This window comes from Sipha flava, unplaced genomic scaffold (genome assembly GCF_003268045.1).
Source record: "Sipha flava isolate LNK unplaced genomic scaffold, YSA_version1 298_pilon_pilon, whole genome shotgun sequence".
In the NCBI taxonomy this organism is placed as follows: domain Eukaryota; kingdom Metazoa; phylum Arthropoda; class Insecta; order Hemiptera; family Aphididae; genus Sipha; species Sipha flava.
In genome coordinates this window covers 344,679-357,017 of record NW_020272970.1, presented here as the reverse complement: position 1 = coordinate 357,017, position 12,339 = coordinate 344,679, and the positions used below count along the sequence as shown (strand labels likewise).

Here is a 12,339-nt window from a genome sequence, read left to right as displayed (position 1 = left end):
TATAACTATTAAAGGTAAGAGTTTTTTAAGTCATGGCCTAGTTGATCTGGGCCGCTATTTCACTTGTGTTAATTCTTATTGCATACAATGATGGTTTACTACCCTATTAAGACAATAGATACGAACATATGTACGTAAATGTTTAACACGAAGTTTGTTATGAGCGCAAAACAGTAAGTGGCCCGCATATAAACGTCCTTAAAAAGGAATTCTTGAAATATTAATTGCAAAATTGTTCAACCCCTCTCTCTCTCAGACGTTCAAAATCGTAATCTGGGTTCAATCACTATAATACAGCTGTAAGATAACTGTACGTTTCACAGTTTTCATCGTAATGAGAACATTACATATAACAAATGTAAACAAAAAAAATACGTTTATTAAAATAGGATTTACATATTGAAGCGTTCGGGGTTGATCCTAATCGATGTCTTTATTATACACACGTAGTTCTTTCATTTTCGTTTTTTCGGGCGTGTAGTCGTATTGTTTTGATGAACGGCGCGTTTCACCACACGATACGACGCTTCTTCGTCGCCCACGCGAAGATTGCACTAGAAAAAAAAACAATCCAATAGTTTAGTATTTCATTATTATTATTTATTTAGCATAATGTACTCCAACGTCGTCAGATCACGACTCTTATACCATTTCGTGTGCGATTGGGTAACATACATGACAGTATATATAATTGCTTGCGCACACCGCGCGGTTGTATGATGTAATCGTGTTCTTTGCGCGCGAATTATTGTTTTCCACTCCTTCCCTCACGAAGAGCTATATAATATGTGTGTGTATGTGATACATATATATTATCATATATAATACAAGATATATGCTCGAGCGTCCGTGTCAGAGTTTGCTCATCGTATATTATTACATGAAATTATTGTAATACACTTTTAGGCGCGTTCACTTATGAACCTGCGATTTTGTATAGGCCATCGAAAGAGTGTAAACCGAAGCGGTTGAAACAATCGCGCGGAGAATGGCCGGATTTCCGTTTTATTCGAAAGAAAAGTAACGCGCTCGATTCCATCGAAATCGCTTTGCCGCGCCCATTTCATGACCGTCTAAAAACCGATTATAAAATATAATTGGTGATTCCCCGTGTGCATGCATGTATCATAATATAATATGAGATATGTTTATCGTGTCATCAATTACTGTTGACTTTGAATATGTCCGCGTTTTGTATCCGACGCGATGGACGCACATTTTTTAACGTTATCGTAATCAGCTTATTTATACGTGTTTCTATACAATAAATATGTCATAGGATTACTTACTATGCTTAATATTTCTTATATTTCTTAAATGACGCGCGGTTACGAGGTGGAAAATCGAAAACATATTTTATTTTTTCCACGTGCAGTACCATCCAATGATGTTCTATACATTTTGTATTCAAATTGTATTCATATTCAAAATAATTTGAACGTTCAAAATGCTCTTACAGTTGAATTGCACAGTGCATTAGGAGACGTACGGGCGGGATGTGAGATCGATCACGCGAGATCCGAACGCTGTGCCGTAGGAGGGGAGGGGGTGCTATTCGTGGTGTTGGTCTGCCGCACGGTGTCCGTCACGCAGTCCAACCGGTCTGAGAAATCTGACAGTACGCGCGCGAGTCCTTCGGCCGCGAGCGTCAACCCCCGAAATCGTGGAGCCGAAACGCCCCGGGTTACCCGTACGCCGGCCATCGCACCACGAATGCTGTCGGTGTACGCAAGGCCGGCGTTAGGGGGAGGCAAAACGGGGACCTGTCCAGGACCTCGCCCTTAAAATTTTTATTGAAAATCATTTTGTACGGAAATCTGATAAAATAAAACGTGAAATGTGTGGATCGCCTGGTCTTACCACCGAACACTTATGATACTGGTTCGTTCGTCCGAGGAAAAAGTATAAGCGCAGCACTTAACACTTTTCATGACAAGTTCCGCTTGTCGGTATCAAGGAGGCCACTTTATGATCATAAACTTCCATCAGTCCTTCGGAAAATACAATGCTGAACATTGTACGCGTGTGAATAGACGATATTAAAATCATTTGTTCTAACACTGATTGAAACGCACTTACGTAGTTGCTGCAATACTCGATTAAAATAAATAATTCGTCGAGAAAATGCGAGAACGACCGGCTCATGGTTCGGATTCGTCCAGCTGTGCAAAACACGTATAGTTTTATATTTATATTCTCAGGTTTCCTCTACCACAGGGGGATTCACAGGTTCGCACCGTACAAAATAACGTGCAGTTTCCAGTCGACTCCGCTGTCGACGATCGCGTATACGGTCCACGTCAACAAATAATATATTTACCGTGCGAAAGAGCAATGCGTACGCCCAATCGAGATTAACGTATCGAATAACCGTGAAAATAAAAATGCTGAGAATGTAGTGCGTTATTTTTTATTTTATTCGTCGACATAACTGTCGAAAGTGTTTGGTTTTATTGGCATAAGACTTTAATATTCACTTCGTCAAATTTGTGGTCGTGAGACTTAGGTTAAGAGTGCTGTGTCGTTTGTTATTGACTCTTTTGCCGTAAACTTTATACTACGCGTACAAAATGAACACACGTTAACGACTACAGTAATTTATTTTAATTTCATTGAGCGAGATTGGCTGGAAAAAAACGAGTATTGGTTATTTCTAACCGTGTTTTGTCGAAAGAAAAAAAACTTGTACACTTTGTTTTTATTATCCGACGTCGCGACGCATTGTCTTAGAACTGCGTTAGAGTTACTATACATATAAACCACTGTTGTTTGAACGCCATCCCGCAGAGTTTTCGACTTGAAGTAACACACGTAAAACTCATATATACTTATATACTCGTATATATATATACATGTGATATCACAATTAGTCACTGCACGTCGTTAACTACGTTATAAACATTGTGTTATAATTATTATAGTATTCTGATATATCACGTGTAACCGTCATTTTTCTTTTTTTTTTTGTTTCAGGTGAGTTATTCGAAAATCATGTACGCATATTATATTATGTAGATATAAATTCTAGCTGTAAAAATAAAAAATAAAAATCGACAAACAATAGAGAAAGAAAAAAGTCGAACCCGGTATTCGGTACGTACCTACTATTTATATTATTTATTATTAACATATCGACCGCATATGGGCATTGTATAGGTGCATACATTATGTATTGTTGACGATCGTGATGGAACGATCATCAGAAACTAGATCGTACTAGAGCCAAGTGCAGTTGTGGTGATGTAATCTTCTTACACTCATACACCCGCACTCCTCCGCACTTGATCTTAGGGTGTGTGTGCGCGCGCGTGTGTGTGTATGTGTGTATGCGTGCGTGTGCCTGTTATAGATCACCGGCCATTGATCGCGATCGCTCGCGCGGGACATTGGAATAATAACAATTAAACAATCGGATTCTATACACACTGGTGCACTCGGCAGCGGCGGCAGTGATGATGATGATGATAATAATGTAATCCCATTAATAACGACCAACGGTCGTCGTCTTTGGCCAAGGTCGTTAGCCGCCGACAACCGCGGTGTTACGCAACGGCCCCCGATGGCTATTTTCGAAAAAAAAAACAAATCCCGTGCCTACAATGTATACCTACGTGTACAACATTAGTATATTGTACGACGAAAAATTAGTTGTGACGGGAATTTGACACGCACGCGTAAATCGAAATGGGTTTACGGTGAAATTTCCAACAGGACAGACGGCGGGTCTTGTGTGACAATCGAATTTCCGGACACGTAAGCATACACACACCTATAATACGATATTGTGTGCACGTAAGTAGTGTGCGATCCGCGAGAGAAAGCGCGTAACGCGACGACGAATTCGGCTATCGCGCGGTTAAAATGCAAACGGTCCGATGCCGATTCCGCAGACTTTAGAATCGATCCGTGAACTGCATTTGAACATAGTACTGCTACGACGTACCGGGGTATGAAATGTTGTGTATTGCGACACTGCATTTGGTGTTGTACAAGAAGTAAAACATAATACTTGAAATTTTGAAAGTGTGTAATAAGATAACTTGTTTGTCATCAGAGTCACGAAAACGGTTGCTTCCGTTAAGATATACCGTGGAGTATTCCAAATGGTCAAGTAGTACACAAATAATCACATAATTCCTAGATTTTTTAGTTGTTATTTTTATTTGGTTTGTTATTCGACCTATTACTTTCAAACCGATTTTTAAAAGTTCATATTAAACTGCTGATACATATCACTGGACACATTTATTTAACATTTAGTTTGTGTTGCACAAAGAAATAAGAACCGCAAATTCTAGGCCCTGCGGGGTACCAATAACCCTGCTTACAACTGTATATGTACATGTGTGTGAATTTATACGTACCTATAAGGTACCTTCACGTACGTAGTCCATTATCTAATATGTCATTGCGGTAACAATCATGGTATGAGTGCAAATCCACCTGCAGGGGTTGTAATGATGATCGAGTGCCGGCCAAAATATTGGTGTGTATAGAATCGTGAGAAAGAAAAGTTGATCGTACTCCATCTATACATTATATACTACGGGTTCCGATACAACCTGTTGGCTGCAAAACGATATTCAACCTAAAGAAAAAAAATAACAATGTAAGTGACTTTTGTTTCAAAAAATGTTACCAAAACAAGATGATATCAAAATCATAAGCGTCTTCTTTTGAACCAAACAACTCCTTCTATCTGAGTCCTCCTGTTCTGTGGAATGCCATGTTGTTGTGGCCTACTTGTAAACAAATCCTCGTACCTACGTATTTAGTCAGTACACACTATCATAATATCCGATGAAAGAGCGACGTGATTAGGCACGACTCAAATAGGGGTCGAGGCTGATTATTTAATATTCTTAAAAACTGCTTCCCCGGCACAAGCTTTGCTTATCGAGTGTGCTGCAAAAATTGTATTTTCGTTTGTATATTTTGATGTAAAATCTAAGATGTTGCAAAAAATAAAAATAAATATAAAATACATAAATAAATGATGATAAAGATGCGGGCCGCACGGTTATCTGCGGTGCGCAGCGTAGGTTAGGTTAGTAAAACGTGTAACAATGGCGTACAATGCGTGTAAAAACGAGAAATCTGTACCCCCGCGTGGAGTTCGCGAAACAGGTCTAATAACACTACCCGTATGAGTACGTAATAAATATACGGGTTTGCCTCTCAAATCTGACGTAGTGTCCAGAACAGGCTCGGGACGTTTCGGAAAACTGTATTATTTTTTCATTAATTTTTTTTTTTTAATGGACAAGTCGACTCGGCGATAATCCATGGTATTATTAAACACTCTACGAGAGAGAACCGTAACGGCCTCCTCCGCTGCTTCCTTTTCGACAGGTTTCGCGGCTAACACGTTTTTTAATCGTCCAAAAATCGCGAACAGTGCAACAGCTTTGACGGCTACTAATTGTTGTTGTTGGGTTAGTGTTATGTGCGTGAAAATACTTTTGCGTAGTGTTTGTAAAGCAATTTTCATTGTTAACAGTACTCGTTTATGTATATATACATTATGTACCGTAAAGTAGGGGACGAGTAGCGGTTGAGTGCACTAAACATGCGTTTCTTTCTTTGGGTATAGTCGACTGTCCAAGGTAAATAAATCGCTATCCTCTTCCGTGGCAGTGCAGAAGGTACTATTAAAAAAAAAAAAATGTCTAGGTGATCGACATGGACAAAAATATTAAAAAAATATGCATTCCATAATATCGTTATGACTTAACGGATTGCTGGTTTTATTGTTATTACAATAAATACAGTGTAGACATGGACAGATAGTCCATGGATAGATAAGTACCTCGGCCGAATTTATTTTCGAAGCGATCGCATTCTGTTTTGACTGCATTGCGGTTTCGGTAAACATATTATCGTAATAAATATTTTTCGAACAATTATCTATAACAACTGCACGGTGAACACGGCACAGTAATGTTATTGCGGATTTTCGGGAAAAAGTGATTTTTATTTATTTCCACAACGATTCCAATCGTCTATTGCTATTGGAGCGAAACATAATCGACATTACAAATCGTTCGGAGGAATTGCATTTATTGTCATTATACGATTGGATTACTTAAATGTTGCACAAAAATGAACGCGTAATGTTGCGCTTCCGGGTTCTTATGGTTTTCTATACTTCTGTTATTGGAGTAATATCGCGTCCTGATGAAGTGGTCTTCCGTGATAATACATGATATAATATCGTCGTGTCGTCGAAGATTTAAACTGATTTGAATCTTTTCCCGAACGCGCCGTTCTACGTATCATTTTTCACGTAATATATACGTTACGCGAGCGACGTTCAAACACTGTTCTCGGTTCCCGACGGTTTTTGACGTGTACGCAGGAAGTACCTTGAGGTGTCGAGCAGAGGATACGACGTGGACACAAAAAAAAACGTGGCGAGAACAAAAACTATTCGACGGACACGACGCTTTTGTTCGGAGCGTTTTCTCGTTGCACGTGCGCGTTCAATAAGGGCTCCAAATAAAACAATATTGTACTATTACGACGTAACCGCGGCCGCTGGAAATGAAAACAATCCGCTGCCATCTCCCTCGGACAGACGTGCCCTCCATGCTGGAGACCCGATGACGACCTTCTTCGTTCTGGCCGCAAGGACTTCGCTGCATGATTACGATTATCGTTCTCTCTTCCTCCCCATCGTTGACTGCGATTTTTCCGCCAGTCATTACTGTTTTTTCGGGGACACCCGTAGCGCGATCGGCTCCCAGTTTCTACTCCGACGACCACTTGTCCGCGTACCGAGACTGTATCCGTCGAGATGGTGACAGCGCATTTTCGGCCCCGTTACAATACACGCGTGTGACCGGCCGCGGGGCCGTGGTGCGTGAGCCGTCAAGGAATTCCGTACCGCCGAGGTCTCTCCCGAAACCGTCGACAAACGTTCTGTTATTAATTATCCATTCGCTACGTGGTGCGTGCGCGCACAGTAGTAGTAGTAGTAGTAGTAGTATGTCGACCACCTTGACCGGCGGACCGAGCGGATTCCGCGCGTTATTGAACGGATATTACACGCGCGTTTGTCGGATCCGAAAGTCCGCGGCCTTAACGTCGTGTTCGCCGTACGATGTTGTTATTATTCACATCTTCGCAACAACAATAAGGACACGCGTGTAAACACGACGGAATTGCACTAACGTATATATGTGTATGTGTACCATATTACTCCTTGCGATTCGTACACACACATAGCATTCGACTCGTGTGTTCGTTACGTAATAATAAAGTAACTCCCGTAATAATTGACATTGATGTGCGTGCGCGTGCGTATAGTAAGTAAAGATAGTGCCTCGACCGGTTGGTGACGGGGTGTAAAGCCGTAGGCATGAAATGAGATCAACGTAGAGCAACTAAATAGTGAAGTTAGTGTTTTTAGTACGTGTAAAAAATTACTTGCGAAAAACGGACTGAACGCAATCACTTACGGGCGTCGACGTTAACGTGTACGTTTCTGACTTGTGAAAGAAAACACGTGCACAATTAGTATCACGAAGATATTATGATCAATGATTTCGGACGCTAGAAATAATGATAAATAAATAAAACGTTCGTGATACGAATTTTAATGATTTTTTATTGTACAAGCTTCGCGATTCGGACCTCATTGACTAAAATGTCGATTACTTTCATCAGTAGTTGAAGTCTAAACGCATTGGGCCTCGTAGGTAAAAAAAATTGTTCAACACGTCACCGTGTGTGCGCGTGCGTTAACGAAAAACGTGTCTGTTCACTTTCGTTTGTGCGACGGGACCACGCGTGTACAATAATAACAGTGTTGGTGAAACGTGGATTTCCGGTCGAGCATTCCGTTGCAGTGGTCGTCAGGCAATAAAGCGTGCGCTAACGCGTGTTTGGTTGCGTCCACTTACGCGTGTTATCTTTAGGAGCAAACGTTATGACGTAGACCATGTTTAAACGCCCGTGTACGAAGTTTGCAATGTTTGCGTTCGACGGCGTTAAAACCGTTTGTTACCATATCGTTTATCTGTCCATCGTTGAAATGTAAAGAAAATTTTTGTTGTACGGTCCATAGACGACGGGACAACCGCTAATTGTTTTGAAGACCGAAACACGATGTCCGGTACCGCCTTTAACCGTGGTCACAGTTGCTACGATGTTCTCGGTCGAAATGTTGGCGTCACGCACGTATATCAAGTTCTTCCCGACAGTTTGGAAAAATGTAACGATTTCCTGTTGAATGAACAGGTCGTCGTAATCGACGCCGCGTTTTGCCGTAAAAAAACCAACAACTAGGCGTGGTTTCAGAGAGTAACCAGGGGGAGCATTTTAAGTTTTAACTGATACTAGTTGTTTCCTCAAATTAGTACTGAAACATAGAGTACGGCTACGTTTCTATATTATGATACACACCTCATATTAATGTCATAATATGGTTTTTTGGGCAAAATAAAATTATTAGGTAGGTATCTACTAAAATAATCTGGTTTTTACAGTTCACAAAAACAAAAATGTATTAAAAATTTGAAAAGCCCAGTGCCCTCCTCTCTTGGAGACGCGCCTGCCCAGAACGCACGCGTTTCGAACGTTGACGAGAAAATATTTCTTATACCACTGCAGTGGTATTTTTGGTTATTCGCGTGATGTTTTGGCACTTCGATCCCGTTCCGTTATTGGCCCTGTCGTCCGTGAGCTTTTCACGTTTTTATTTAAGGACTAAGCGGCGACCGCGTATCGGTTGGAAATGGTTTCTTGCCGGACGACGACGGGCAACACGCGAATTTATTTCAACAAATCGTTCAACCGTCGTCCGACCGCCACGTTTTCGCATGCGTATTACACGTCGGTGAAATATTACTCGACCGATAATACCATACCGTTTCCGCAATAATTTTTCGTTTTATTTAGTGTATTTTTTTTTTTTCATTTTCCGGCTCGTCAGCAATTAAACGCTTTCCGTGGTGCACGCTGGTGCAAGTGCAATACGGATTACGCAACCGTTTTTCTGCTGATTAATCGCATTGCTTGGGCTCGGAAACGAAACGCAATATTCGACACGTATATTCAAATTGACTGCAGTGGGCAGTAAAACGCTACGTGCTTCGCTCGACGAACACGATAAAAATGTACAGAGTGGATCCACGGTTAGAGAACTGTGGGTCAAGCTATTTTCAAGAGGCTACTTATTAGGGTTGAAACTGGATTATAACAGTATACCTTGTAACAAAAAAAAAAGATCATTTAATATTTGTTTTTAAGTTTATTCATAATTTTCATTGAATACATTCATAATTATTTTATTTTACGGAGTCTTACATGGCTTAGAGATGTTTTACTGATTATATAATTAAATTTGTGGCGTCATTTGGGGGATGACAACTGGGGCATTTGTCTCAGTCTAGTATTAATATCGACCTATAGTCGGCGCATTTAAAGAAAAATTAAAAGTCTTTAAGAAGCCGATTTTGCCAACTAATATTAACTGTGGGTCAACTAACTTCCTAAACCCCCATATAGATCCGCCCCTGAATGTACACCGATACGCAATGTACCTGTTGCGTTTCGTTGATCAGTGTAAGCGAATTATTTTTCAGTCGAGAACGAATCAACGATCATGTCGCTTCCACCATAATATATTATTATATATTATTATTACATAGGTATATTATATATGTATATGTCTACCGATGTTTCTGTGCGATATTACCATTTTAAACACATTTAACCGAGTGTTAAAGTATAAACATGTTAATTTAATTAAGCTATTGGCGAACGGCCGTAATAAATTCCGGTCCGTTCCGTGTGCATCTCGGACGCGCTGCAATTATAATAAAACGCGAACGCTAACTCGTATCGTAAATTCGCGCGTTACGTTCTGGCCGTGCAATGCACACACCCTGTGTAATGTATGATTTTTCGTTAAACGTTCGACGACTAATTAAACACGCGGTCAAAACGGTCGAACGATTGTGTTGTTGTGAACGTGTAACGTATACATAATTTATGTCCGTACGCAGTCGACGTCGTATTTAAATTCTTTACGTCGGTTATTTTTATTTTTTTTTTTTATACCTTTCACTCGCGAATCGACGGCGGAAAATATTTTCTCGACGGAGAACAAACAATCGTACAGAAATTTACCATTACCGTTCGATTTCGTTTTATGGGTTTCGTCAACCGGAGAAACACGTGCAGCGTATTCAAGTGTACGCTCGAGTGTACAAGAGGCTCCGTTGTGCCCGTTTAACGATTTAACGAACGCGGCCGCGTGTAATCGAGTGGCAGAACGATCGAAGAACGCGGAAACAACGACGTAACAATGCTCTTCGGAATACGACAACGACGATAACTAGTAGTATTCTACAGCCGGTATATGTGTGACCGAAAATCTCGTCGAGGTCGAGATGCTGCCGTACCGTTAATCGCGCAAGATTTGCGGAAGGATAACAATACGTTGTCGTACGTGTGTGCTGCTCGGGGCTCATCGATTGATTCGTATACAATATGTTTGTTGCACTGTTTTGCTGTTGTCGGTTTTGTTGTTAACGTCGTCGTGTGCGTGCGTGGTTTTCGATTACAAGTCTGACCTTGGCATTGGTATGAACACGAGTGCGTGGTGCCGAATACGCGCGTTCTGTAAATAATGTTATTGTATTACACGGGTGTTTGCGGCGACAGCGATCGTTTCACGCGGTACACGAGAAATCGAATGACCGCGACGGAGGCGCAGATAATTCACTGAACGCGGTCGGGACGCCGAACGAAGCCGCACCGCGACGCGATGGCTATCTGTTATACTCCGAATGGGATAGGCTCCCATTACCGTTCAAAGTGTATTTATACATCGGAGCTACGAGCGCGTGTGTGTTTCGTGGAGTATTACGATATGACACGAGAAGTGGAGAGAGGAAGAAAGAAAAAAGATTGTTTTATTTTTCGATTACGACGTTCGCCACGCGAGTCCTGGCGTGTGCGCGCATTCTCTCGCCACCGACACCATCGCCGCACTCGACCCGTGACCAAAAGTAGCCGTGCCCAAAGCCCGTTTCAACGCGCACCGGGTTAAGATGCGACAGTCGAAAACTCGACTGAAAATCAACACGTATTTGTGTATCACATACGTGCGCGCGCGGTACGCACTACGCGTCGGCAATGCACCACAATGCGACTAACGTGCGTGTGTGGTACGTGTCGGGCGTGTGGAATCGAAATAGAATATCAACATCGGTGATACGATGTCCTTCCGACAGGGTGGACGAGGTTTTTTTTTACACTCACCCTTATCTGGACGGCTTTCGGCCCATCACGTTTCGTTCCGATACAACTACCTCCTCCCGGGGTCATCCGGACGATTAGGCGACATTTTCGAAAAGGTCTTTTGTGTACGCGCGTTCATTGTACGCTTCGCGTAGTGAATTAAATTTATATCCATGTACCTTCACGCGCCTAGACGGTACGGCGGCCGATAAATGTAGGTCAAAATCGGTGAATAGAAATACAACCCTCGCGTTTTTGTGAACGAACAAAGGCTCGGTGGAACACAACAAACACGTTGTATAATAAACTCGTGAGTATCGCACAAACGACATTTCTTCGTCCATAACATCATATTTTCAACACCGCGTGGGCGTCACTTTAATTTTTCTCCGATTATAAAGCGAGCTCTTAATGATCGATCCAATGCGTCCCCGTTCGGTAGTCATGTTTTATAAAAATATATAATTCACAAAGCCAATTAGTGGTCGTACACAAAAGAAATAATCGGATAAATTGCTACGTAGGTTTTGTGCAATATTATTATATATCATGGTAAACATCGATATCAGAATTGGATTTACTATACATGAAGAACCGCCTTCGCAAAACTATACATCTCATTGCCAGAGTAGGTTTATAAATAAAAATGTAAAATCGTGTACATAATTTTATTTTTAACAAGAACACTATCTCAATTTTACTACGATATACAATGTTTTTTTATAAAATCACACGATTTAAACAATACTAATATGATTCACAATAGCGTGCTCTGTGTCCAACATAAAACGAAAGCGTTTGTTTGTGCACGCGCACATAGAACGCGAAACATGAGGGCTGAAACTGCAATCGCATTACATTTTTACAAATAACATGTGCAGATTTCACGTCGGCAGCGGCGACGGTTAGGAATAGGCGGGATTTATTATGCCCTGTTCTACTGCCCTCTCCCCTTTGGATCCACTCCACTCGCTGACACTTTGAGACGCGCAGATAAAAAGACGACGGAAGACAGCGTATACGTATTTTTCATTATAATATATTCTACACGAGCGCCTGCATACAGTATATTCCTAAATGTACACATAT

At 41.3% G+C, this 12,339-nt stretch overlaps 1 protein-coding gene and 1 long non-coding RNA gene across 7 annotated transcripts in view; one reads left to right on the top strand and one right to left on the bottom strand.

Annotated features, from left to right (window-relative positions):
• LOC112685899 (rho GTPase-activating protein 20-like) overlaps window positions 1-12,339 on the top strand; it is a 232,048-nt gene that overhangs the window by 168,630 nt on the left and 51,079 nt on the right. The gene's annotated exons all lie outside the window — the stretch shown is intronic.
• Window positions 351-12,339, bottom strand: part of LOC112685900 — a 28,034-nt gene continuing 16,045 nt past the window's right edge. For 2 of the 4 annotated variants that reach the window (XR_003148844.1, XR_003148843.1), the window contains exons 2-3: window positions 4,365-4,905; window positions 351-554 (exon numbers count right to left, since the gene is read on the bottom strand). This is a non-coding gene — a long non-coding RNA (uncharacterized LOC112685900). Of the gene's footprint in view, window positions 555-4,364; window positions 9,649-12,339 lie in introns of those variants that run through there. The other 2 variants (XR_003148845.1, XR_003148842.1) reach the window with 2 other exon arrangements.